The sequence below is a fragment of the Gracilinanus agilis genome, chromosome 5 (assembly GCF_016433145.1).
Source record: "Gracilinanus agilis isolate LMUSP501 chromosome 5, AgileGrace, whole genome shotgun sequence".
Taxonomy (NCBI): domain Eukaryota; kingdom Metazoa; phylum Chordata; class Mammalia; order Didelphimorphia; family Didelphidae; genus Gracilinanus; species Gracilinanus agilis.
In genome coordinates this window covers 287,343,276-287,369,445 of record NC_058134.1, presented here as the reverse complement: position 1 = coordinate 287,369,445, position 26,170 = coordinate 287,343,276, and the positions used below count along the sequence as shown (strand labels likewise).

The window sequence follows — 26,170 nt, the reverse complement described above, 5'->3', positions numbered from 1 at the left end:
TCCTCTGGAATGTAACTCTGGGGTGAGAAGAATGGTTCTGGGATTACAGAAGGGCCAAACTGATTGAGAGACACCCAGACACCTCTTGATGATCATCAACAAAGTTTATTGATTTGAATAGCTATTTATAGATTGGTTGGGTCAGGCAGAGGGATTAGATAACTCACAATGGAAGTCAATGGTTAACAGAATGAAAACAATGGAATTACTTAGGTGGCTTTGAACAGTTTTCTATAGGTGGTAATTTAATATGTCAATTCAACTTGTCAATGTATGACCCAGTTTGTATGGAATACTGTATGTTCTTCTCACAAAACCCCAGTAATTTTTCTTGGGAGAACATATAATATTTGTTTTTCTCATGCTAGGGAGCAGGCTGTGTCTGGTAATAAGCTATGGTTTCCCAGAGACCTTGCAAACTGGGGTGTATGGGGCACTTCACAGTCTTGCTGGAATGGAGGCCCCTAATCTTATGCTGTTCCTACACACTTTAAAGAAAAATCTAGGGGTTTTAGTGAAACATGAGTTAACAGGGTTATAGTAGAAAAAAAAAAGCAGCTCATCACTATCTTAAGACTGCAAAAGCTTAGTGTCCTAAACAAGGGAAATGTAGTTTTTTACTCCAACGTCACGTAACCAATAACTTGATGTCTTATGCATAATTCCGGGTATCACATTTTGCAAAGGAATCAGAAGACAGGTAGTGATGGTGGTGCTGGATCATGATGGTGATCAAAATGAGGACAGTAGAGAGATATACATAAAGACTACTGTCAGATATTTAAAATACTGAAATATTATTGACTTGAAAGAGTTTTTAATTTATTTGTTCTCCTTGGACTGATATGGCAGAACTAGCAGTACATGTAGAAAGGAGTCAGATTTCTGCTAAATGTATGGAAAAATCTCTTAATTGTTAGAACTGCCCAAAATGGAATGACCTGAAAGATAAGGAATTTTCTCTCACTGAAAAATCATCAAGTCTATATAAGGGCTTCCTGTTCTGATAAGGGATGAACTAGATAATTCTGAGGTTTTTCCCCATAACCAACTATAAAATTCTGTATAGAACAATCATAAATATTTTTAAAATTACAAACTTACAGCTTAATACAAAAAATTTGATGTAACCTAAACTTTTAAGTTATATCAAAACTTAAGGTGGGAATGTATTAAAAAATAATTCCTCCTTTATTAAAATGCCAGGATCAACCTTTTGAGTCCTATATGCACCCTCTGACAGCAATGAATGTTAACTAGGTTAAACACTTAATGAGAGACATTTGATTTCACAGAAGAAATGAAAATCAATGGAAATAAACTCAACAGGGTAAAAAATGCCTTTTAGTTTTCCAAAAACAACCAACAAATTGTTTTTAAAAGCTACTGAGCCTTCAAAAATATCTGATTAGATAGTGTATTAAGATTGCAAAGTTCTTTCATATATTATCTCAACTGATCTTCACAACAAGCCATAAAAGCAGGTACTATTATTATTATCATCCCCATTTTATAGATGAAGAAACCGAGGCTAAGAAAGGTCAAGAAAGTTGCTCAGGACCACACAATTATTAAATGGTTGAGGCAAAATTGTATTTGCAGCATTTCATTTGTGGTTCAGAACAGAAAAATGATGGCTCCTCACACTATTCCTGTCTTCATTGCACAATCCTACGACAGCACTCATTGCACACAAGAGTCTCAACATCTTGGAATTACACTAGTTCTACTCTCTCAGGAAAGGATTCAAACACGCATGTGTGCCATAACACAGGCTATGTGAATTCCAGGAAATGAGGACTAAGGCATTTTGCTGGAGGTAGGAGTGGAGTATATCACTCTGGGATTCATGTTTCTATTCCAAAAATTCTAGATTCTTAAAGTCTAGTTTATAATTTTTCATTGGTATGACAATAGCACCACAGTGATTCAAAAACAGGCCATACTCAAAACTGGGACATTAATGCATTGCTGGTGGAGTTGTGAACTGATCCAACCATTCTGGCTGGCAATTTGGAACTATGCTCAAAGGGCTATAAAAAATGCCTGCCCTTTGATCCAGCCACACCATTGTTGGAGTTGTACCCCAAAGAGATCATAAATAAACAGACTTGTACGAAAATATTTATAGCTGTGCTTTTTGTGGTGGAAAAGAACTGGAAAAGGAGGGTATGTCCTTCAATTGGGGAATGGCTGAACAAACTGTGGTATATGCTGGTGATGGAATACTATTGTGCTAAAAGGAATAATAAACTAGAGGAATTCCAGGTGAACTGGAAAGACCTCCAGGAACTGATGCAGAATGAAAGGAGCAGAGCCAGAAGAACACTGTACACAGAGACTGATATACTATGGTAAAATCGAATGTTATGGACTTCTGTACCAGCAGCAATGCAATGACCCAGGACAATTCTGAGGGATTTATGGTAAAGAACACTACCCACATTCAGAGGAAGGACTGCAGGAGAGGAAACACAGAAGAAAAACAACTGCTTGAACGCATGGGTCAGGGTGGACATGATTGGGGATGTAGACCCGAAACTACCACACCAATGCAAATATCAACAATTTGGAAATAGGTCTTGATCAATGACACATGTTAAAACCAGTGGAAATGTGCATCGGCCATGGGTGGGGAGAGAGCGGGGGGTGAAGGGGAAAGTAGGAGCATGAATCATGTAACCATGTTAAAAATGAATATTAATAAATGTTTAAAAAAAACCAGGCCATACTCCTCACATTATCTCTAAATGTGGTTTGAATAAAACAACAACAAAAAAAAAAACCACAAAAACAACAACAACAACAAAACAACAAAACAACAATTTGAGAGTGACCTATAATGGTGCTCTCACAGAATCCTAGAAGCTATCTAGTCCAATCCATACCTGATCCAAAATCTGCTTCACAAATATCCCAAGGCTCATATAATTTGAGCCTGAAAGCTTCTACTGAGGGGAAAAATACGATCTTTTCAGGCAACTCATTCCATTTTGGTTTAGTTCACTGTTAGGTAGGAAGCCATCCATCCATCCATCCATCCATCCATCCATCCATCCATCCATCCATCCATCCATCCTTCCTTCCTTCCTTCCTTCCTTCCTTCCTTCCTTCCTTCCTTCCTTCCTTCCTTCCTTCTTCTTTCTTTGGAAAATCCTTACCGTCTGTCTTTGCAATATTATGTATTGGTTCCAAGGCAAAAGAGCGGTAAGGGTAAATCAGGGTTAAGTGACTTGTCCAGGGTCACACAGCTGGGAAGTGTCTGAGGCCACTTTGAACCCAGAACCTCCCATCTCTAGGCCTGGCTCTCAATCCACTGAGCCATCCAGAGGCCCCCAGTTTTTACTTATTTCAAGTGTAAATGTGCTTCTCTGTACCTCTTACTCTATGACAACCTTTCAAATACCTGAAAACAGGTATGATATAACCCAGTGGTTCCCAAACTTTTTTGGCCTACTGCCCCCTTTCCAGAAAAAATATTACTTAGCCCCCTGGAAAGTAATTTTTTTTGGACTAATCAACACTTTGTTTAATAAACTCAAACTTGTAAACTCAACACATAGAGTTTATAGTAAGTTACATATATTATAACTTCTACCCCAAAGGGTTTATCGGACAGAACTATAATCTCCGTGGTACACTTTTTTTTTTTAATTTAAACATTTATTAATATTCATTTTTAACATGGTTACATGATTCATGCTCCTACTTTCCCCTTCACCCCCCACACTCCTCCCACCCATGGCTGATGCACATTTCCACTGGTTTTGTGATGTGTCCTTGATCAAGACCTATTTCCAAATTGTTGATATTTGCATTGGTGTGGTAGTTTGTAGTAGAGTCTACATCCCCAATCATGTCCACCCTGACCCATGCGTTCAAGCAGATGTTTTTCTTATATGTTTCCTCTCCTGCAGTCCTTCCTCTGAATGTGGGTATAGTTCTTTACTATAAATCCCTCAGAATTGTCCTGTGTCATTGCATTGCTGCTGGTACAGAAGTCCATTGCATTCGATTTTACCACAGGAAAGTAATTTTTTTAAAAAAATTTAATAGCAATCAATAGGAAAGATAAATGCACCTGTGGCCATCACCACCTCCCTGGATCACTGCAGCACCCACCAGGAAGCAGTGGCGCCCACTTTGGGAATCACTGATCTAACCCATATCTTCTCTTCTCTATGCTAAATATCCCCAGTTCCTGGCCTAGTGTTACCACCAGATCTTGAACTGTCCTATAAAGCAGTAATCATCAAAACAATTTGATTCTGGCTAAGAACTAGAATGGTGGATCAATAGAAGAGAATAGGGGTAAATGATCTCAGCAATCTAGTGTCTGATAAAACCAAAGATCCCAGCTTTTGGGATAACAACTCACTATTTGACAAAAACTGCTGGAAAAATTGGAAAACAGTATGGCAAAAATTAGGTTTAGATCAGCATCTCATACTTTATACTGAAATAAGGTCAAAATGGGTATATGATTTATACATAAAGGGTGATATAAGTAAACCAGAGGAACATGAATAGTTTACCTGTCAGATCTATGGAGAAGGGAAAATTTTATGACCAAACAGAAGAGAACCTTTCAAGATACAAATTGAATAATTTTGAATATATTAAATTTAAAAAATTTGTACAAACAAAACCAATGCAACCAAGATTAGAAGGGAAACAACAAACTGGGGGAAACATTTTTATAATAAATTTCTCTGATAAAGATCTAATTTCTCAAATATATAAGGAACTAAACCAAATTTATGAGAATACAAATTATTCCCCAATTGGCAAATGGTCAAAGGATATGAATAAGTAGTTTTCAGATGAAGAATCAAAGCTATCAATAATCACATAAAAATGTTATTAATCCATCTTGATGGGAGAAATGCAAATTAAAACAACTCTGAAGTACTACCTCATACCTATCAGACTGGTCAGTATGACAGTAAAGGAGGATGATAAATGTTGGAGGGGATGTGGCAAAATTGGGACACTAATGCATTACTACTGGAATTCTGAACTGATCCAACCATTCTGCAATTTGGAATTGTACCCAAAGGCCTATAAAACAATGTATACTCTTTGGTCCAGTAAAACCACTACTAGGCCTATATCCTGAAGAGAATAAAAAAGTGGGGGAAAGGGCCTACTTGTACAAAAGTATTTATAGCTGCTCTTTTTGTGGTGGCAAAGAAATGGAAACTAAAGGGATGTCCATCTATCAGGGAATGGCTGAACAAGTTGTGGTATATGACAGTAATGGAATACTATTGTGCTATGAGGAATAAGGAACAGGATGATTTCAGAAAGAACTGGAAAGATCTAAGTGAACTGAGGCAGAGTGAAAGAAGCACAACCAGGAGAACATTATACATTATATATATAGTAACATTATATATATAGTAACAGCAATATTATGGAATGATCTAGCAATCTAGCTACTCTCAGCAATACAATGATCCAGGACAATTCTGAGGGACTTAGGAAGGTAAGGGTTTAAAAAAAAAAAAAAAGAACAAAAGGGGGTCTGGCCAGAGTTATATGCATTTATTAATAAAAAGAGAGTGAGAGAGAAGAAAAAAGAGAGCAATATGTTTTTCCCTCAAGGAAAGATTAGCCCAAATAGAATTGATTCTCCATTTGGCTGTCTAAGGCCCTATCCCTGTATTGGTGAACCTATGGCATGAGTGCCAGAGGGGGCTGCTTCCCTCTCCCTCTCCACATGTGCCTCATTTCAACCGCCCCTCTGCCCAGCAATCCAATGTGAGTGCTTCCTCCCTTCCCTATCTGGGGTAAGGCAGGTAGGGCTCACATGCCACGTGAGAATTGTCATTTGGGCACTCAGTCTCTAAAAAGTTCACTATCATTGCCCTATACTGATTGCTGCTGCTACAGCAGCAAGACTTTACATAGATCTATCATGGAAAAGAAGAGCCCTTCTTCTTCCTGAAATTACATTTTTAAATCCCGAGCTCCTCCCTCCATGATGACATTGGGGGCCCCAGGGGATATCAGGCCGTTAGATATGATACCTACAAATGGGGTGCAGTACAAGATGGAGATATTTTCCTTTACACAAATGCTATCCACCTCCAGAGAAAGAACTATCGGTATCAGAATATAGATGGAAGCATATGATTGTTCAATTGTTTATTTTGGTTTATGTTTTGGGGTTTTGGTTTTATAAGATTACTTGCTTACAAAAATGAACAATATGGAAATGTTTTGCATGATAATACAGGTATAACCTAGACTCAATCCCCTGCCAGCACTGGGAGGGGAAAAGGGAAAGAAGGGAAGGGAGATAAGTTTGATGATATATCTTAAGAAAATTTGTGTGGAAATTTGTCATTATATGTAATCGGTAAAATAAATAAAATCATACAAATAAATGTCCCCAGTTCCTTCAAATAATGTGAATATGGCAAAGTCTGAATGCCCTTCACTTCCCTACTCACCCTCCTCTGGGTGTTCTAAGTTCATTATAGTGTTCTTTCTAAAATGTGTTAACCAGGATTAAATACAACATTCCAAATGTATTCTGTCCTGTTCAGATCTAAATTGGTGCTATTACTTCTCTAGTACTGTATGCTATGTTCCTCTGAATGAGTCTAAGATAGCATCAGCTTTTTTTTGTTGTCATATTACAGGACTACATTCACACTAAGCTTGCTGGTCACTGAAACCCCAGATCTTTTTAGATAAATTTCTCTAGTCACCTCTCCTCTATCTTATGCTTATAAAGTTGATATTCTGAACTTAACTGTAAGACACTGCACCGTTCCCTATTAAATTTTACTTTATCGAAGCAGCCTAATGTTCTATCTGGACTATCAATAGCTTTTAAAATCATGACTGACATCCAATTTGTTATCCTTTTTGTCACTTACACATTCATTTATGCCTTCATCCTAATCACTGATAAAAATGTTACACATGACATGGCCAAGAACACAGATAGATTCTTGAGGTACTCCATTAAATGCCACTGTCTCTGCTGACACTACCATTAATTATTATTCAACCAGTTCTGAATCTATCTAACTACTACTTCCTAGCCCATACCTATCCACCTTGTCCACAAGAATAAAAGAAACTGTCAAACTGATTGCTAAAATTGAGGTACGCTATAGCTTCTTCAGGATCTAACAGTCTAAGAATACTGTCAAAAAAAGGAAATGGGGTTTAATATGGCATGACTTGTTCTTGCTGGCTGGCATTTTGCAATCAACAATTCCTTTTCTAGATGTTCTTTAGCTATTCCTTTAGTAATAGATTATAGAGGGGCAACTAGGTGGCTCAGTAGATAGAGAGCCAGGCCTGGAGGCAGGAGGTCCTGGATTCAAACCTGGTCTTAGATATTTCCCAGTTGTGTGGCCCTGGGCAAGTCACTTAACCCCAACTATCTAGCCATACCACTTTTCTGTCCTGGAACTGATACTTAGTATCATCTCTAAGACAGCTAATAATTCATTATAAAATTTTGTTAAGAATAAAAATGAAGCAGTAAATATTCACTTCCTCTTTTTGAAAATCAGGGTATTTGTTCTTGTTTCAGGCCTGTAGCACTTCTGTTCTCCACAATCTTTCAAGATAACTGTGAGTATATTGTACTAGAAACACTAGCAGTAGCAATTAGAGAAGAAAAAGAAACTGAAGGTATTAAAATAGGCAATGAGCAGATCAAGCTATCACTCTTTGCAGATGATATGATGGTCTACTAAAAAATCCTAGAGAATCAACTGAAAAGCTAGTGCAGGATACAAAATAAAACCACATAAATCATCAGCATTTCTATATATTTCCAACACATCTTAGCAGCAAGAATTAGAAAGAGAAATTCCATTTAAAATCACCCTAGACCAGTGATGGACAAACTTTTTAAAGAGGGGGCCAAAGAAAAGGAAATGTTCGACTGTCAGTCTGTTTCTAAGGCAGCTCTTTCGAAAATTCATTGTATTGAATTGTCAGATTAGGAATAATGTTTTGGGCTGGATAAAACATTTCAGTCTCTCCCCCCCCCCCCAGCATCTGGCCCGCAGACCGTAGTTTGCCCATCACTGCCCTTGACAATATAAAATACTTAGGAATCTATCTGCCAAGACAAACACAGGAATTACACGAACACAACTACAAAACACTTTCCACACAATTAAAACTAGATCTAAATAATTGGAAAAATATTAATTGCTCATGGGTAGGAAGAGCTAACATAGTTAAAATGACCATCCTACCCAAATTAATTTACCTATTTAGTGCCATACCTATCAAACTACCAGGAAACTTCACTGAATCAGAAAAAACTATAACAAAGTTCATTTGGAAGAACAAAAGATCAAGAATAACAAGGGAAATAATGAAAAAAAATGTGAAGGAAGGTGGCCTAGCAGTACCAGATATTAAACTGTACTATAAAGCAGTGGTCATCAAAATAATATGGTACTGGTGAAGAGATAGAAGATAGGATCAGTGGAATAGACTTGGGGTAAGTGACCTCAGCAAGACAGTCTATGATAAACCCAAAGAGCCCAGCTTTTGGGACAAAAATCTACTATTTGACAAAAACTGCTGGGAAAATTGGAAAACAGTGTGGGAGAGATTGGGTCTAGATCAACATCTCACACCCTACACCAAGATAAATTCAGAATGGGTGAATGACTTGAATATAAAAGAAGGAAACTATAAGTAAATTAGGTGAACACAGAATAGTATACCTGTCAGATCTTTGGGAAAGGAAAGATTTTAAAACCAAGCAAGAGTTAATAATTTTGATTACAATAAATTAAAAAGCTTTTGTACAAACAAAACCAATGCAACCAAAATTATAAGGGAAACAACTGGGAAAAAAATCTTTATAACAAAAAACTCTGACAAAGGTCTAATTACTCAAATATATAAGGAGCTAAATCAATTGTACAAAAAAATCAAGCCATTTGCCAATTGATAAATGAGCAAGGGACATGAATAGGCAATTTTCAGATAGAGAAATCAAAACTACCAACAAATGCATGAAAAAGTATTCCAAATCTCTTATAATTAGAGAAATGCAAATCCAAACAACTCTGAGGTACCACCTCACACCTAGCAGATTAGCTAACATGACAGCATAGGAAAGTGGTGAATGTTGGAGGGGATGTGGCAAAGTTGGGACATTAATGCATTACTGGTGGAGTTGTGAATTGATCCAACTATTCTGGATGGCAATTTGGAACTATATTCAAAGGGCTATAAAAGACTGCCTGCCCTTTGATCCAGCCACACCACTGCTGGGTTTGTACCCCAAAGAGATAATAAGGAAAAGGACTTGTACAACAAAAATATTTATAGCTACGCTCTTTGTGGTGGCAAAAAATTGGAAAATGAGCGAATGTCCTTCAATTGGGGAATGGCTGAACAAATTGTGTTATCTGTTGGTAATGGAATACTACTGTGCTCAAAGGAATAATGAACTGGAGGAATTCTATGTGAACTGGAATGACCTCCAGGAATTGATACAGAGTGAAAGGAGCAGAACCAGGAGAACATTATACACAGAGACTGATACACTGTGGTACAATCGAACATAATGGACTTCTCTACTAGCAGCAATGCAATGATCCAGAACAATTATGAGAGACTTATGAGAAAGAACACTATGCACATTCAGAGGAAGAACTATGAGAGTAGAAACACTGAAGAAAAACAACTGCTTGAACACATGGGTTGATGGGGATATGACTTGGCATGTAGACTCTAAATGACCACCCCAGTGCAACTATCAATAATATGGAAATAGGTCTTGATCAATGATACACGTAAAACCAGGGAGGGTGGGTGGGTGGGTGGAGTTTGTGGGGGAGGGAAAGAACATGAATCATGTAACCATGGAAAAATATTCTAAAAAAAAAAAAAAAAGAATTACAAGTGTTATCAAAATAACTAAATAAATAAACAGGGAAATTAAATTTTTAAAAAAGAAAAAAAAGATAACTGTGGTTTAGCAGTCACATACACCAGTTTTTCAGGACCCCAAGACTGGCTTAAATTTGCCAAAGGCAACTAGGCATTCTCTTAATATCTCAGTTACCTTCTTGATAGGCCAGTAAATCCTGTCTTTTTCAGAAAATTGATCAGTTAAAACACATTTACAAAGCATCTACTTCATGCTATGTATTATGCTAGACTCTGAAGAGACAAAAACAAAAACCAAACATTCCTAAGTTCAAGCTTATATTTCATTGGGAGAAAACATATATGCACAATAGTATATGTGTGTAAAGTAAATACAAAGGATGCTAGGAACGCAAGGTTATGAGCATTAATAAAACAATCAATATAATTAATCGCATTAAAAGCAAAAAATTTAAAACTATATGATTATCTCAATAGATGAGGAAAAAGTCTCTGACAAAGTACAACATTCATTTATGCAAAAAACCCTACAAAGTATAGGGTCAGAAGGAACCCTAAAAGATACTAACTGATAAGATTTATCTAAAATCAAAAGCAATCATCATTTGCAGTAGGAATACACTAGAAACTTTTCCCAAAAAATATGGGAGTAAAATACTCTCGTCACTATTTTTTATATAGTTCTAAAAATATTATCAATAGCAATAAAGACAAGAGAAAGCAACTAAAAGTATAAATATGAGCAAAGATAGCTGACTTAGAACTGAGACAATAACTTCAACAAAGTTGCAGACTTGAAAAAATTATACACACACAGATATAAATCCAAGAGGCAACAGAAAGGAAATCCCATTCCAAGTAACTACAGAATACATAACTAGAGATCAATTTAGTGGTCATGACTAGGCTACTCCAATACTACCAAAGTTAATTTGCATTTTAAGTGTAATCACTTAAAATTATCACCATCAAATTAAAAGATACCTTAGAAATGCAATAAAATTTTAACAAAATTAATTTGGAAAAATAAAAAAGTCTAAAATATCAAGGAAATTATGAAAAGAGGTGGGAAAAAGGGGAAACAGCACTTCCAGATTTTAAGCTTTATTTTAAAACAAGATTCATTAAAACTATCTGGTATTGAAAGGGCTATAAAATTGTATATACCCTTTGACTTGGCAATATCAGAGATAGGGAAAAAGGACCTACTTGTACAAAAATATTTTTAGCAGCTCTTTTTGTAGTGGCAAAGGATTAGAAACCGAGGGAGTGTCCAACAATTGGCAAATGGTTAAACAAGTTGTGGTATATGGTTATAATGGAGGAAGAGTATTGTATTATGAAATGAACTAGAAATGAAGAACAGGATGAGTTCAAAAAAACCTTGAAAGACTTAAATGAACTGATGGAAAGTGAAGCAGAAGGGAGTGGAGGAGAGAATATGAATCATACAATGTCAGAAAACAATTGTTAAAAATTGGTTCTACGTATTAATTGAAAAAAAATTTTATGTTAAAAAAAACCTGTTATTGGCTAAAAAATAAAGAATGCTGAATGGAACAGACTAGACAAGGAAGAATAAAAAACAATGAAATCCAATAACCCACTGTTCAATAAGCCAGAAAACGCAAATTATTTAGGAAAATGCCCTGTTTGATAAAAACATATGGGAAAATTAGAAAGCAGTCTGGTAAAAATCAGGCTTAGACCAACACTTATGCCATATTCCATGTGACATTCTAAAGGAATCTGTGAACATAATATAAAAGATTTAGAAGAGATCATCTGTCTCTCACCACTATGAGTTAGGAGACATAGTTTAACTAAACAAGAGATAGAAGCAATGACAAAAGATAAAACCAAATTTTGAACCAAAGATTAAATACATATATAAAACTAACAAGCTTTTGTACAAAATTAATACACCTAGGATAATAGGGGGGGAAACCCTCTGTACCATAATTGTCTTTGGTATACAAGATATATAAATAATTCTTATACATATGTGTAGATATATATGCACAAACACATATCTGTTAGTGTATATATGTAAAATCTATACAAAGTAAAGTCAAGGATACAAGGGAGACACACACACACACACACACACACACACACATAATCAAAATAAAGACAAGGTAATTTTAGTGAGGAATGGGGGGAAAAAAGAAAGAGGCACTAGTATCTAAGAGTGTTCCAGGTAAGGTTTCATGCTGGATATGGTATGTGGGCTGGGCTTTAAAGCAAGCCAGGATCTAAGAGGCTTGTGATGAGGTGAGAGTGAATTCCAGACATGAGGGACAGCCTGTACAAAGGCATGGGGACAGGGAGGACACACTGTATTTGGCAGGATCGTGATGTAGAAAGAGGGAAATAATGTGTGATTTTTCTTCAAAGGTAGTTTGGAACCATGTTGTGACTGGCTTTAGATGCCAAACCAAGGACTTTATATTTGATCCTAGACACTAGGGGGCCCCTGGAGTCACATGTTGAGGCCTGTGCTTTACGAAAATCAGTCTAGAGGTTGCACTGAAGATGGCCTGGAAAGGGAAATGAAGAAAGAATGAAACAAAACTTAACAAACACATACTATGTGCTAAGCACTTTTCAATTATCTAATTTGATCCTCACAACCCTGAGAGGTAGGTACTATTATTTACTTCATCCTATAGATGAAGGAACTGAGATAAAAAAGAGGTAATTTACTTGAGGTCACAGAACTAGTAAGTGTGATCTTCCCAACTCCAGGTCCAGAGTTCTAATTCACTGTAGTGTCTAGCTGGCAAGGAACCCAATGAAGAGACTACTCCAACAATCCAGGCCGAAGATGGTAAAGGCTTGAACTACAGTGGTGGCCACATGAGGGGAGAGGAGATGGATTCAAGAAATGTGGAGAATGTAAAATTAGCAAGACTTGGCAAATGTCAAGATATGTAGGGAGAGAAAGAGGAAGAATTCAGAGAAAACTCTGCAAATTTAAGTGATTGAAAGGTGGTCTCCTCCACAAAAACAGGAAAATTAAGAAAGGTTGGAATAGAGGAGATAAATGATAGTTTTATTTTGGACAAACTGAGAGTGTCTTACCTACATGGTGGGATATCCTGCTGAAAACATACAAAAGGTAGTTGGTAATGTTAACAGCCACTTATAATCAAGATATATTGATGCAATATATATGTTACCATAAAGTTACATGAAAATCTGGTTTTCCCAGATGGAATCATTTTAAATACAAAAGTTGGTTCATGAAACATTCTATCAACTAGATGTCTTTATTAACTGACCCTCTATGAACTTATATAATAGTTAATGCTCGTTGTGTGTTAAGTTTTTAAAAATAAGTTTCAGTCACATATCTTTGTATACTCCACAATACTTTGCACAATGCCTTTGTCATAGTAAGTTCTCAATAATAATTCTGCTGAATCAATGAGCAGAATGATGACTCTGAGCGACAAGATACTTCCTAAATTAAATAGATTAAGTTATATTTTTTGTATATCTTAAGAAGTCAATCAGTTTTTACTATGTTTTAATTTTGTAAATGTTGGTAATATGATTAAATATGATAACTGTTAACCAGAATACTTTATTTCCGCTTGTTATTTTCAGTCCTATCAGAAGCTTTGTGACTGTATTTGGGGTTTTCTTGGTAAAGATACTGGAATGGTTTGCCATTTTTTTCTCCAGTTCATGTTACAGATGAGGAAACCAAGGCAAAGAAGGTTAAGAAATCTGCAAGTAAGTGTCTGAGTCCAGATTTGAACTCAGGAAGATGAGTCTTACTAACTCCAGGACCAATTAGCTGCTATTTCCTCTACCATGTGAGACTATGTTTCACTAAAGGAATCTGATATGAATGTGGTAAGTCCCTATATAAAGTGAAGTCTTTATGCAATGGAAATAACCAACCACAGATGTACCTATACACAACTTTTTTTCATTCAATTTTCTTAAGTTAGATACCCCTGGAGTAGCATTTAACCTGTTTAATTTGAGAGCCTATGGCCCTTTCTGATTATAGCATACTGATGGGGTGCTTTTAGGACTATACAAAAACAGAGTACCCTAAATGAAACAGAGAAAACACTGAAATGAATTTTGGTTGTACAACTCAAGACATGTAGGGACAGGTACCAAAGAAAGCTGGTTTAGGTAGACTAAATCATTTTTGCAGCAAACAATTAAAAATCAGGAAGGGAAAAAAATTTTTTTAATTTAGACACTATCTGGAACAGTTTTGTTCTTGTCACTTAGGCAACTACTCAAAGAAAGATGAAAAACTCTTTCTAGGTTAGACTATTAGAATATACCAGAACCACTATAAGTTGTTCTCAAATACTTTGGAATCAGGCAAGAGCAAAAGAGAACAGGAATTTATTGAAATGGCAACAGGAAGCTTAACTATAAAAAAAGAGTATAGAACATTGAAATGTTGAATACTTATATTAGTCTCCTTATACACTTTAAAAGCAGAAAAATTCCTGGAAGCTGGTAATACTTCATTCAAATTCTGTTCTTTTCCCCCTTCCTAACTCTTAGATGAATCATGTTCTCTAAAACAATAGATCAGTAGCAATCAAATCTAGAGTTTTAGTACGTAATTTCACGAACATCAGTCCACCAAAAAAAGCTTTTAAGCAGTTTACAGAATAAAAATAAAAACAAAACCTCTGAAAAAAATCAGTCTCAAACTTCAGGATTAATAATATATCCAGTAGAGGACATCTGCGTCATCATCCCAGAGTAACAACTATAAAGGTTCTGACAAGTATCTTCGGATACAGTTCTATATAGAGACTAAACACACAGTACTATGGATAAACCCATTAATTACAATGATTTATTTGGCAGTGTCTCAGTTCACTCTAATTGAATCTTACTGGCTTCAAACAAAGATCTGCAAAACTAGAGGACTTTTGTTTGTCTAGAACAGTGATTCCCAAAGTGGGCACCACCGCACCCTGTTGGGTGCTGCAGCAATCCAGGAGGGTGGTGATGGCCACAGGTGCATTTATCTTTCCTATTAATTGCTATTAAATTTTTTTAAAAAATTACTTCCCAGGAGGCTAAGTAATATTTTTTCTGGAAAGGGGGCAGTAGGCCAAAAAAGTTTGGGAACCACTGGTCTAGAACTTAAATGAGTTTGGTTTGAAAGTAGGAATAGCAGGCTATAGTATAGTGACAAGTACAAACAACCAGAATTGTTATGAAAAATGAGTTCAAATGAAGTACAAGTAAAAAGGAAACAGGAAAAGGAGGAAAAAAATAATCTGGTTCCTTAGCACAATACCCTAGTGTCACCCATGTTTGATAAAGTTTGAATGAATATTGGCAAAGCATTCAAGAATCAAGACAAATAATGTGGAACATAAACACTGTGCTTAACAAAGCATGCAGATTTTACAAAGTGGTACATTTCAATTTCAAGATAGAATTTTGCTATATTCTAAATCTAAAGTTTCAGCATATAAGTCCACTTTTGCTATTATGTCCTGATAGAAGTGGAAAATGCCCTTCATGTAGATGCTAGGAGGTAATTTCATTCCCAAAAAGAAAGAAGGTATAGTTCAGTTGAGAAAACTGGAGTAAGAGCTGGCAGGACATTTCTACTTTAGAGAAGCCCAGGTCATAAGCTCATCAAGTTATTTTTCATAAGGAATCTTCACAGTTGGAATTCAGTAGCTGATGTCCAGCAAGGAAAAAAGCAGAATTTGGGAGAAAAGATAAACTTTTAAAGTCTATACAGGAAAGGGATGGAAATAATCATACATATAGACATGTAGCCTACCAGCTTTAAAAACATTATCTCATTTGATCCTCACAACAACTCTAGAAGGGCAGGTACTATTATTATCCCTATTTGAAGCAACAAAAGCAGACAGAAGTTAAGTGACTCGCTAGTCACTTAAGTCACACAGCTAGTGTCTTAAGGCTGATTTTGAAGTTAGGTATTCCTAATTATACACTGTGTTACCTAGCTGTTTCAAATATAACATAAATATAAAAAGAATTCAAAATAACTTCAAATGAATGAAAATATTTAGATACAACAATTGCCACCCAATAGGGGAAAAGCTTACAAAATGAATTCATGATAGTATGTTTTAATAAAACTCAGTTTGGGGATAGAGATCTCTCCAAGATGTCTGTTGTTGTAAATGATCTGCACAAATATAAAAGGGGATAAAAAATAGCACCTACTTCTCTGAGTTGTTCTAAGGATCAAATTAAGTAACATAATGGGGATACCATACACATATTAGGGGAACATGGAAAAATTTCCCTGTCAGATTTATAGATAAGGGAAGAATTTATGAATAAGATAAAGAGAACCTACAGAAAATGAAATGGATAATTCTGATTACATGCAATTAAAAAGTTTCTGTACAAATAAAACCAATGCAACCAATATTAGAAGAGAAACAAATTAGGAAAAAAAATGTTATATCAGGTGTCTCTGACAAAGCTCCAATCTCTCAAATACATAGAGAACTGATTCCCCAATTGATAAATGGTCAAAGGATTTGAACAGGCAGTTCTCAGAAGAAGAAATTAAAACTATATAGTGATATGAAAAAATTCTCCAAATTCCTTTTGATTATTTGATTTGATTAGAAATGCAAATTAAAACAATTCTGAGATACTACCTTACGCCTATCAGATTGGCTAATATGACCAAAAAGGAAAATGATAAATACTGGTGAAGATGTGGGAAAAATTGGGACACTAATACACTGTGGGTAGAATTGTGAACTGATAAAATCACTCTGGAGAGCAATATGGAACCAGGCCCAAAGGGGCATAAAACTATACATGTTTTTGACCCAGCAATACCACCCCTGGGTCAGTATCCCAAAGAGATCAGAGATAAGGGAAAAGGATGTACCCGAACAAAAAAAAAATTTTGCAGCTCTTTTTGTAATGGCAAAGAATTGGAAACTGAGGAGATGTCCATTAACTGGAGATTGCAAGAGACAATCTCTAAGGTCTTGACTAGGTCTAGTATTGTTTTTTTCTACCCATTTTTGGAGAATTGAGTTTCACTGCTGAGTTATTTAATTTAATTTAATATTATATTATAATTTTATTTTATTTAATCTTAAGAAAGTTTCCAGAATAGAAATGATCTAGTGATAAGTATATTTTGTGAAGAGGATCATATATTGTTTAACCAAAGAGGCATATGCAAGAAAAACTATGGAAATGCTGTGGGTGATATGTTTTAGTGAGGTAGGTTCAGAAATTTCAGTCACTGAAATTTATGCTGTCCCAAAATGAAAAATCAATTAGCCTGCTAAAACGCACAATTTTAAATGGGTGAAGGTTAAAGAAAATTGAGAAATCATTTTCTTGAAATGTTTAAAAAGATTGTGTTCCAGACTCCAAAGTCAAAATGCCAATTACCTGAGAAACCAAAACCAAAAAATTGCATTAAAAAATAAAATCGACTTTTTACTTCAGCTTTACTATTTTTGAAGAAATTTAAGAATTATCTGTCCTACCTGGCCCCCTTCCCTGCAGTTTTATGCATATTTTTAAAAGATGTATATTTTTAAAAGATGTAAGTGGCTTTGATTTTTGTTCTTTTCACTCCACCTAAAACTTCCTAGCAAGATGGCCCCTCCTTATCAGAGTTGGATAGGAGGCTACTTTACCTCTGGCTCCCTCCCACTGCAGCCAAGGAAAAAGTCTTAGTCTTGACATGCATTGAACAATAACTTGTGAGAATTTCAGAGCAGCTGTGCACAGACAGAGCCAACGACTTCACTTGAGGCAAAGTTGTAGCTTAAGATCTAGTTTTTTTTAACCCCACAATTTTCCTTGTGTTTACTGTGAGGGAGAGAACAAGATATAGTAACAGGAGCTACCAAGTTTAAAAGCCATGATAAACAAAGTTTCTTAAAAATCACAACACTGAAATCACTTCGGGGGTATGAACTCTGATCTAGAAGTTGAAAAAATGAGCAGCATTACATTCTCTAATAGTTTCAATGGTATGTATTATTAACGCCAAAAACAAGCCCAAGTCAAGCCACCATTTCTTGAGATGAGGGGATAAAATTAGGTACATTTTTCTTGTTCCTTGGGTATTATTGGAATTGCTGCCAAGTAAACTGGTAAAGTAGTACTCTAGTAATAATGTGAAATACTGGACCCCAACTAAACAATTAGAAAACCATGCCATGTATTATAATGACAATTTCCTATAAAAGGGGGTAAAAAGCTTCCAGAGTTGTTGAATATAGTTGTTGTTTTGACTAAAGATATGCTTTAGTAAAGATATGCAATAGTAAAAAAGGAATTGAAAAGGAAAATCTCAGTAATAGCAAAGAGACAAACTAACTGGCTGCCTTATTCCACTAAATGGTTGAAGGATAGGCAGATATTGAAAAAAACCTAAGAGAGAATCTTTCTGGGTTCAAACTGCTTTTAAGAACAAACCAATAATACTATAGTTACTGTCAAACATTTTTTTATCCAAGCTATGGTTCGAAATGAACCTCATTTACCATTTAAATCCTCTAAGCATAAGAAAAAATGTTTAGGAGCAGCTAGATGGCTCAGTATATAGAGAATCAGGTCTGGGGATGGGAGGTCCTGGGTTCAACTGTGGCCTCAGACACTTTCTAGTTGTATGATCCTGGGCAACTCATTTAACCCTGGGCTGCCTAGCCTTTAGGGAAAAAAGTTTGATTTCCATTAATCTTGACTTTAACTAATTAGGGCTTTATGCCATTTTAGCCTAGCTACAATAAAGGGAAAAATTAATTTTCAGTGAAATCTGTTATCTGCTTGCATTTACCACCTTTTCCTAAGCCCATTATAATTTATTTATGGGATTCAGAGAGGTATGATGGTATAGTGCAGAAGTGTCAAAATACTCAGCAGCATGGGATTCAGAAGAGCCCTAGTGCCACTGGAACCAGATTAAAATGAAGTTCCTTTCTGGTTTTGATGTGTTGCTGTATTGATAAAAAGAGAAAATATAAACAGGTGATTTTCTAAGTCAATATGCAGCAATAGGTATCCATATATACAGTTTAGTGGCCCTCCTTTATATTGGAGTTTTGATAACACTGTTATAGTTTGTCAGAGCTGACCAAGGAGCCAGAAGACAAGGGTTTAGGTCTCACTTCTTACACATACAAGTTGTGTGACCCTGGGGAAATAATTTAACCAAGGCTCTAGGGAATTCTTGGAAAAGGTCACCACTTGCATGAGTGAGTGGAGGCAGTTTTTCTCATCTGGGAGTTCCCTATATCAATAAAATCAAAGATCCAATTCCTATCCTTAATCTCCAAATATTTCCCCATTTACCAACTCCTTGAGGATTATTAGTGAATGAGGTTTAAATTTCACAAAACAAATGCATTTGGAGCTTTCCTTGTGTTTAATTGGAAGAATACTCATAAAAATCTGATGCCTACTCAGGAATTCCATTATGGCACTTTTTTTTTAAGCCAGTCAAGTTATGTGGCACACTCACAAATTCACACTTGTTAGGACAAAACCTTCAGGGGCACTAACACCCTCTAAAAGTAGAAAATGAACTTCTAAATTGGTTTACAAAAAAAAAAAAAAAAAAAAAAAAAGGTGATGTGGTGAGGGGATGGCCTGGGATTAGGGAAAGGTTTGGGATATAAAGAAAATAAAAACAATTCAAATCACCATAATCTTTCCGAATGAGCCCCACCTAGGACAGTTCACATTCCACTTCTAGATCAGTGGAATGAGCAAATGAAGTTTATTCTCATCCTAGCAGGTCATCCTAATCTTTGGATTCACTGCTTATCTCCTCCTTCATACCATCTTCCAACTTCTCTCCAATTAAGTCCACCCCTTCACACACCCACCCCCTAGTATTCACTGCTTATCTACCATCTTCCAAATTCTCTTCTGTTAAAACACACACACACACACACACACACACACACACACACACACACACACACACACTTTTTTTAGNACACACACACACACACACACACACACACACACACACACACACACACAGTTCAATATTACAGCCTCCAATCATTTGACATCTGGACCAAAGCCTTCCATGCCCTGTACTTGGCCATCTCCCCTCTTAGCCCCGAATCCTGACCATCCAGCTACATCCTATAACTTGTGGGTCTCCCAAACCCCACCCTTGTCCCCCTTCCCACCGTCAAAAACTTTGTGCCCCAGAACCACAGTTCCTCCCTGCCTGGATGCTGTGGAAAATGCCCGCACCCGAACAGTCCTGCAGCCCCGCTCTTTGCTATCCCTTTCTCTCCATCCCTTCAGCCCACCCAGCGCAGGCTCCTAACCCCTTGGAGCCTTCCCTCTGGCCCCCAACACTAGATCCCCAACTCCTCGACAATCCCGCGCCGTCTGCCGTTTTCGGACTGGTCGCTCTAGCCACATTCCATGACCCCTCCACAAACTGGACTTCCCCTTTCCTCTGGGGTCACCCCGGCCGGCGTCCCGGGGGGGGGGCACTTAGTGCCCCACTTCTTCCCTCACTTCAGGCCCCTGGCCCCGCCCCCCACGAAGGGAAGACAGGGGAGGCATCCCGCCTCAGCCAAAAGGCCGCTTCCCATTGGTCGGCACCGCCGCCAATACCCACAACCCCGGCGCCCATTGGCCAGTCCTCGTCCATTTCCCCACCCCCACTCTTTAGACAGGGCCCGGCCACCGCCTCAGCGCCCCCCCAGTCCACCACAGACTTGACTCGGAGACCCCAGCCTAGAGCAGCAGAACTAGCTCGGGGCAGGGGAACATATCGAGGCTCCGCTCTGGCGGGCACTACTGGCACTCACCTGCCGAGAGCTCCGCCACCTACCGCGCTCAGCGGCCGCGTTCTCTCCCTGGGCTCTTCTCCCACCTCAGCAGAGCAGACACTTTACTCCCGTCCGGCCCTGGCGCATTCACCTCTCGCGAGATGTCCCCAGGGTTGGGAGGGTTGGGGTAGGGGGAGGGAAGGGCGGGGTCTGCGGGGGCTGCCCTGGGGAGCCGCCGGAGGGGCGGGGCCTCGGATAGGGCGGAGCGCGGACGCCTAGCACGTGCTGGGCTGCTTGGGAAGAACTCTATAAAAAGGGGCCTGCGCCCGGGGGGTGTGGATTTCCGTGATCCCGGGGGAAGAGTCCGCGGTTCCGAGGAATGCGCAGCTAGAGGAGGGAGAGGAACTCGGCCCGAGTCACCACAAGCCCATAAAGTGCCTGGGCGCATTTCTCTCTCCATTTTAAAGTGGCCGCCGCTGTCAGGAGTGAAGTATCCCTAGGACACGGGGTGGACTTTAAACTTGGGTGCATTTGGGGGGCGGCTGGGTGGCTCAGTCCTTTGAGAGCCAGGGCCGGGTTCATTGGTGGCCTCAGACACTTCCAAAGTTCTCTGATGACATAGCCAACCCCTTCCCCTTCGCTTCTGCCCAAAGCTGTCTCCAAAATTCCTGACCTACATTTTGAATTGAGTATCCAGATGTCCGGTCAAAACCTAGCATTGAAGCGTACAGGCCAAACTTTCTTCCCCTAGAACTTGTCCCCTGATTTCGTGAGGTGTCCCCAATCTTCCCGTCACTGAGGCTTAAAAACCTCAATGTCCGGGGATGCTCCCTCCCTCTCCCCTTCTTCCCACGTTCAAACCGGGCTTGTTAAGGATGGTCCCTTTTTCCCCATCACCCTAGTTCCTAACCTTTCCAATTTGTCCTCCCTACCGCTGCTAAATTAATCTTTACTAAAGCACAGCTCCGGGTGTCATTCCTCTGCACCCAAGTTGTCCCCCCTAAATAGACCCCACTTCTTAGTGGGGCATGGAGCCAGGGCCCCACACACTGGAAGGGTTTAAAAAATATCGATTGAATTGAATTGAGCCCCTTTTCGTTTCTAAACTTGCTGAGGCTTGAAAGTTTTCAAGGTCACAAAACCAGCTTTTCTGACCCCCAATCCCATGTTTTTCCCACTTTATTAAGCTATTCGTGTGGCATTCAGGATGTCCCTACCCTTCTGTCTCTTCCTTGGGCAGTGTTTAGTCTGTACTCCCAAAGATGTGGACTTTTAATAAAATGCTTTCCAACTAAGGAAACGATTATTTTTTTAAACCTCATCTTCGGTCTTAGTACTGATAAAAGAGAAAAGCCCTGAGGCAATTAGGTTTCAGTGACTTGCTCAAGGTCACACAGCTAGGAAGTGTTTGAAGCTATATTTGAACTCAAGTCTTCCCAACTCCAGACCTGGCTCTCCCTATATTTAGTTGTGCTATATAGTACAGGGTTTTTGAGGCTCAAACAGAAATATTATTGTTGTGGTTAAGTTGTTTCAGTCATGTCTGACTTTACTGATCCCATTTGGGATTTTCTTGGTAAAAATACTGGAGTGGTTTGCTAATTTCCTTCTTAGCCCATTTTACAGATGAGAAAAGTGATGAAAATAAGGTTAGGATTTCTTGCCCAGGTTCACTCTAGTAAGCTAGTGAGTATCTTGGGGCCAAATTTGAACTCAGGAAGAGTCCTACTGCTAGGAAATATCTGAGGACTGATTTGAACCCAGGTCGTTCTGACTCCAGGCTTATGATTTTTCTTTGGATGCCATTTGCTTAGATTGTTAGTTGACATTATGGATGTGATTTATAATGGCCAACAGGGAGAGAGAAGGGTCCAAACATTTTCAAAAATCTTTCTTCCAACAGAAGAGGGCTCAGAACAGAAACTTAGACAAGAGGAGCCTGACTGCTCCACCCTCTGTGGCCTCCTCTACCCTCAATACAATGCAACTATTTCTGGGCTGGAACCCCAGCTCCACGACCAACAGCAACATCTGAGGGCAGGAAGAACAAGTCTGACTGACATCCTGTGGGAAGGGAAGGAGGCTGACAAAGGTAGAGAAGAGGCCAAGTACCCCCAGCCCTTTGGGGTCTCCAGCCACCCTGCCTGGGCAGGATACTTCCAGTGAAGGTTGTCTCCTTCCCAGCCCCTCGAGGGAAACCGATGGGGGGGCTCCCAGGCTCTGGAATGCCTCCTCCTTTAGGCAGGAACCCCTTGCCAAAGCAAACAATCCCTGCTCTGCGATTGTGCTATAACTGGGGTGGGGGAGAACAAAGCTCTCTTTCTTTGCTTCCCCAACTCCGTGGCTCCAGCCAAAGGCGCTGTTTACACAATCTTCCCTGGTGAAGGATTTGTTCCCTTCTCAGGCTTGCAGCTGGAAGAGCTCTGCTCCTTCCCTGCCGGCTTCTCCTCATGGGGCAGTCCCCAGGCCCTGAATTTCTGAGCCCTAAGGTGACAGCGCCTTTAGTTCCCTGAGGCCCCAAGAAGATGGGACATCTAATATTGGGTAGCAGACCCAGCATGGCTTGGGAGTCTGCCTAAGGGGAGAGAGGCCTGGAGAAATCTGCGGTGTCTAGGCCTCAGTCTCCTCTGCTCCCATTCTAACTTCCTCTAACATGCTGTCTTTGCTAGAGATTCTCTGAATCAACTCCAGGGCAGAATGAGTGAAACCCAGGGCAAATGCCAGCCTTTTCTTTTTGGAAAATGATAGGTAAAAGGAAATGAAGGCTTTCTAGAAAGCCTGTGTGTGTATGTGTGTGTGTGTGTGTGTGTGTTGTGTGTGTAATTTCATTTAGTATTAGTTTTCTAATTTGATCTATGCCAAGACCCCCTTGACATCCCTTGCACCTGCCTTTTTTTTTTTAAACACAATTCCCCTGGTCCAGAGCTTGACCATCTGCCCTCTGGACTACTAGAATAGCTTCTGTCTCCAATATCTAACCTACTAGATCGGAAGACAGCCCATCTGACAAATTCTAGAGTCTTAAGACATGGGTCTGATGGCTTGAGAAGCTTCGAGGACCCTTTTCCTCTTGGAATAAAGGACTGATTGTCATTCTGTTGGCACTGAAGGCCCTTTGAAGTCTCCAGGTTGAATGTACATTGGTCCGCAGGCACACCTGTTGTTCTCATATACTACTCCCTATGCCTGAGATGCTCTCCTTCCAGCCTTTCCCTCTTGGCACCCCTGGCTCTGGGACTACCTCCTTTTCTCATTGTTGGTGCCTGTCCCATCACTGGCCATCTATATATGTGTGTAGAGTGCTGGGCCTGGAGTCCAGAAGACCAAAGTTCAAATCCAACCTCAGACACTATCTGGGTGACCCTGGGCAAGTCACTTAAACTCTGACTCAGTTTCGTCATCTGTAAAATGATGCTAATGATAACACCTACCCTGCCAGAGTTGGTGAGGATTCAATGAAATATCTGTTAGTTTCAGAAAGAAGTGGAAAGACCTACGTGAACTGATGCAGAGTGAAATAAGCAGAACCAAGAGAACATTCTAGAGTAACTACAATAGTGTGAGATGATCAAATGGCTTGGCTACTCACAGAGAAAGAACTGTCGAAGTTGAAATGCAGAAGAAAACACAAAGAGAGCTTTGTTCTCCCCCACCTCAGTTTGAGTAACAGTCATAGAGCAGACTTATCATTTGTTGATTTGGGTATATGTTTGGGGTTTTGGTTTTATAAGATTATTCATTTACAAAAATGAATAATAAAAAAGAAATGAGATATCTGTAAAGTGCTTAGCATAACTAGTAACTTCAGAGAGGCCTCTCCTTCCTCCCCCCCCCCCCCCATATGTCCTTTAGATGATTGTTTTTCTCCTTAAAAAGCTTTTCTTTTTGTCACTCTGGTGCCTGGCACATAGTAGGTATTTAATAAACAGGAGAGGAAATCCAAGGGAATTTCTGTGCCAAGTTCCAACTTTGTAACTGAAGAATGGCAAAGACAGAGATCAGAGATCGTGAACATTCTCAACCCCTGTAGGTACTTTTTGGACTTGACGCCAGTTATCCTCGGTAATATCTCGGGGAGGCCAGGATTCTCTGTTCCAGTCTATACAGAGGCAGGAAATGAAAGCTTGGGAAGGGAACCAGCTAAATGTTATCAAGTCTATCAGTGTAACCAGAAGTCCTCAACGGCTGCCCGCCTATTCTGGTCTTCCCTGCCTGGCGGGCCAGCCTCTACTATTGTAGCCTCCCTTTAAATTGGATCTCCACTGGCTGTTTTTGCTGTTGCTAAGGGAGCACTGAGCTCATGGTTACTCTTTGAGATGGTGTTTTGGAAATTCAGTCACTGCTCAGCTGCTGGGAGATGCTGATAGAAAAGCAGTGGGGGGCCTGGAGGGGCTGCAAGGAGAGGAGACAGGAGGCTGACCTTGGGCTCCATGAATGTGCTCTCCTCCCTTCCCCCCAATAGGGTCTGTAGCAGTGGTTTCTCTGAAAGCAGCCCCAGTTCCTGGAATGCTTCTATGCTTACTGGTTATAAATATCCATGATGGGGGGCAGAGGGCTGACTCAGGAAGGAGCAAGATTCCCAAGTTTACTCTGTTTAGGAAGGGAGAGGAAGACTTAAACTCGTATACTACCTAGTAACACAGGCAAAAAGAAAACTTAGCAGTGGACCAAAATGAACTTGGCAGTAGGCCAAAAAAGTAAAAAAAAAATATATTTGAATCCACTAAGGAATTCTAAGGGATATTTAGCTTAAGACCATCCTCATTTTCCCTTCTGAGCCCATCTTCCCCTTTGCCTTATCTCTTTCTGGGCTGGGTTAGATGCAAAAGTGTCAGAAAACAGAAGGTAGGATATCAATCATTTTTCTAAGGTCTAATGATTAGAGGGTGTGATGGCTACAGTATTCCACTTGGGGTCAGGAAGACCTTGGAAAAAAAATTCTTTAAATTCTTTCCTCAAGGGAAGAATTCCTTATATTTATTACTTAACCATTCTCAGGATTCTTCAAATTTTCATCTTAAAATGCTCTTCTCAAAGCAACTGGGACCCAAACTAGCAGTGTTGATCCTGAGAATTCTCCTTATCTCAGGAATCTTGAAAAGCCCTGAAACTCATATACTCCCAGACAGAGGAAGCTAGAAGGGATTCCTCCAGCTCCTCCTCCTGCTTAGTTATTTAGCTCAGGGGTCGGCAACCTTTTTGGCCACGGAGAGCCATAAATGACACATTTTTAAAAATGTAATTTCGTGAGAGCCGTACAGTGCTCACAGTAAGCGCTCCTGTAACAGCACCTGAAAAAAAATTGACTTTATGGCTCCTGCAGAAAGAGCCATACGTTGCCGACCCCTGATTTAAATGATTATCTACTTTTTAAAAAATAAACCTCTCGGGGAAGCTGGGTAGCTCAGTGGAGTGAGAGTCAGGCCTAGAGACAGGAGGTCCTAGGTTCAAACCCGGCCTCAGCCACTTCCCAGCTGTGTGACCCTGGGCAAGTCACTTGACCCCCATTG

General features: G+C 39.1%; 1 protein-coding gene across 1 annotated transcript in view; it reads right to left on the bottom strand.

Moving 5' to 3' along the window:
• The window catches only part of LOC123249580 (cyclic AMP-dependent transcription factor ATF-7-like), a 98,922-nt gene extending 78,137 nt beyond the window's left edge, over positions 1-20,785 (bottom strand). The window contains exon 1 of the mRNA XM_044678651.1: positions 20,700-20,785. The gene's annotated coding sequence lies outside the window, so the exon portion shown is untranslated. The remainder of the gene's footprint in view (positions 1-20,699) is intronic.
• Between the last annotated feature and the right edge of the window lie 5,385 nt (positions 20,786-26,170).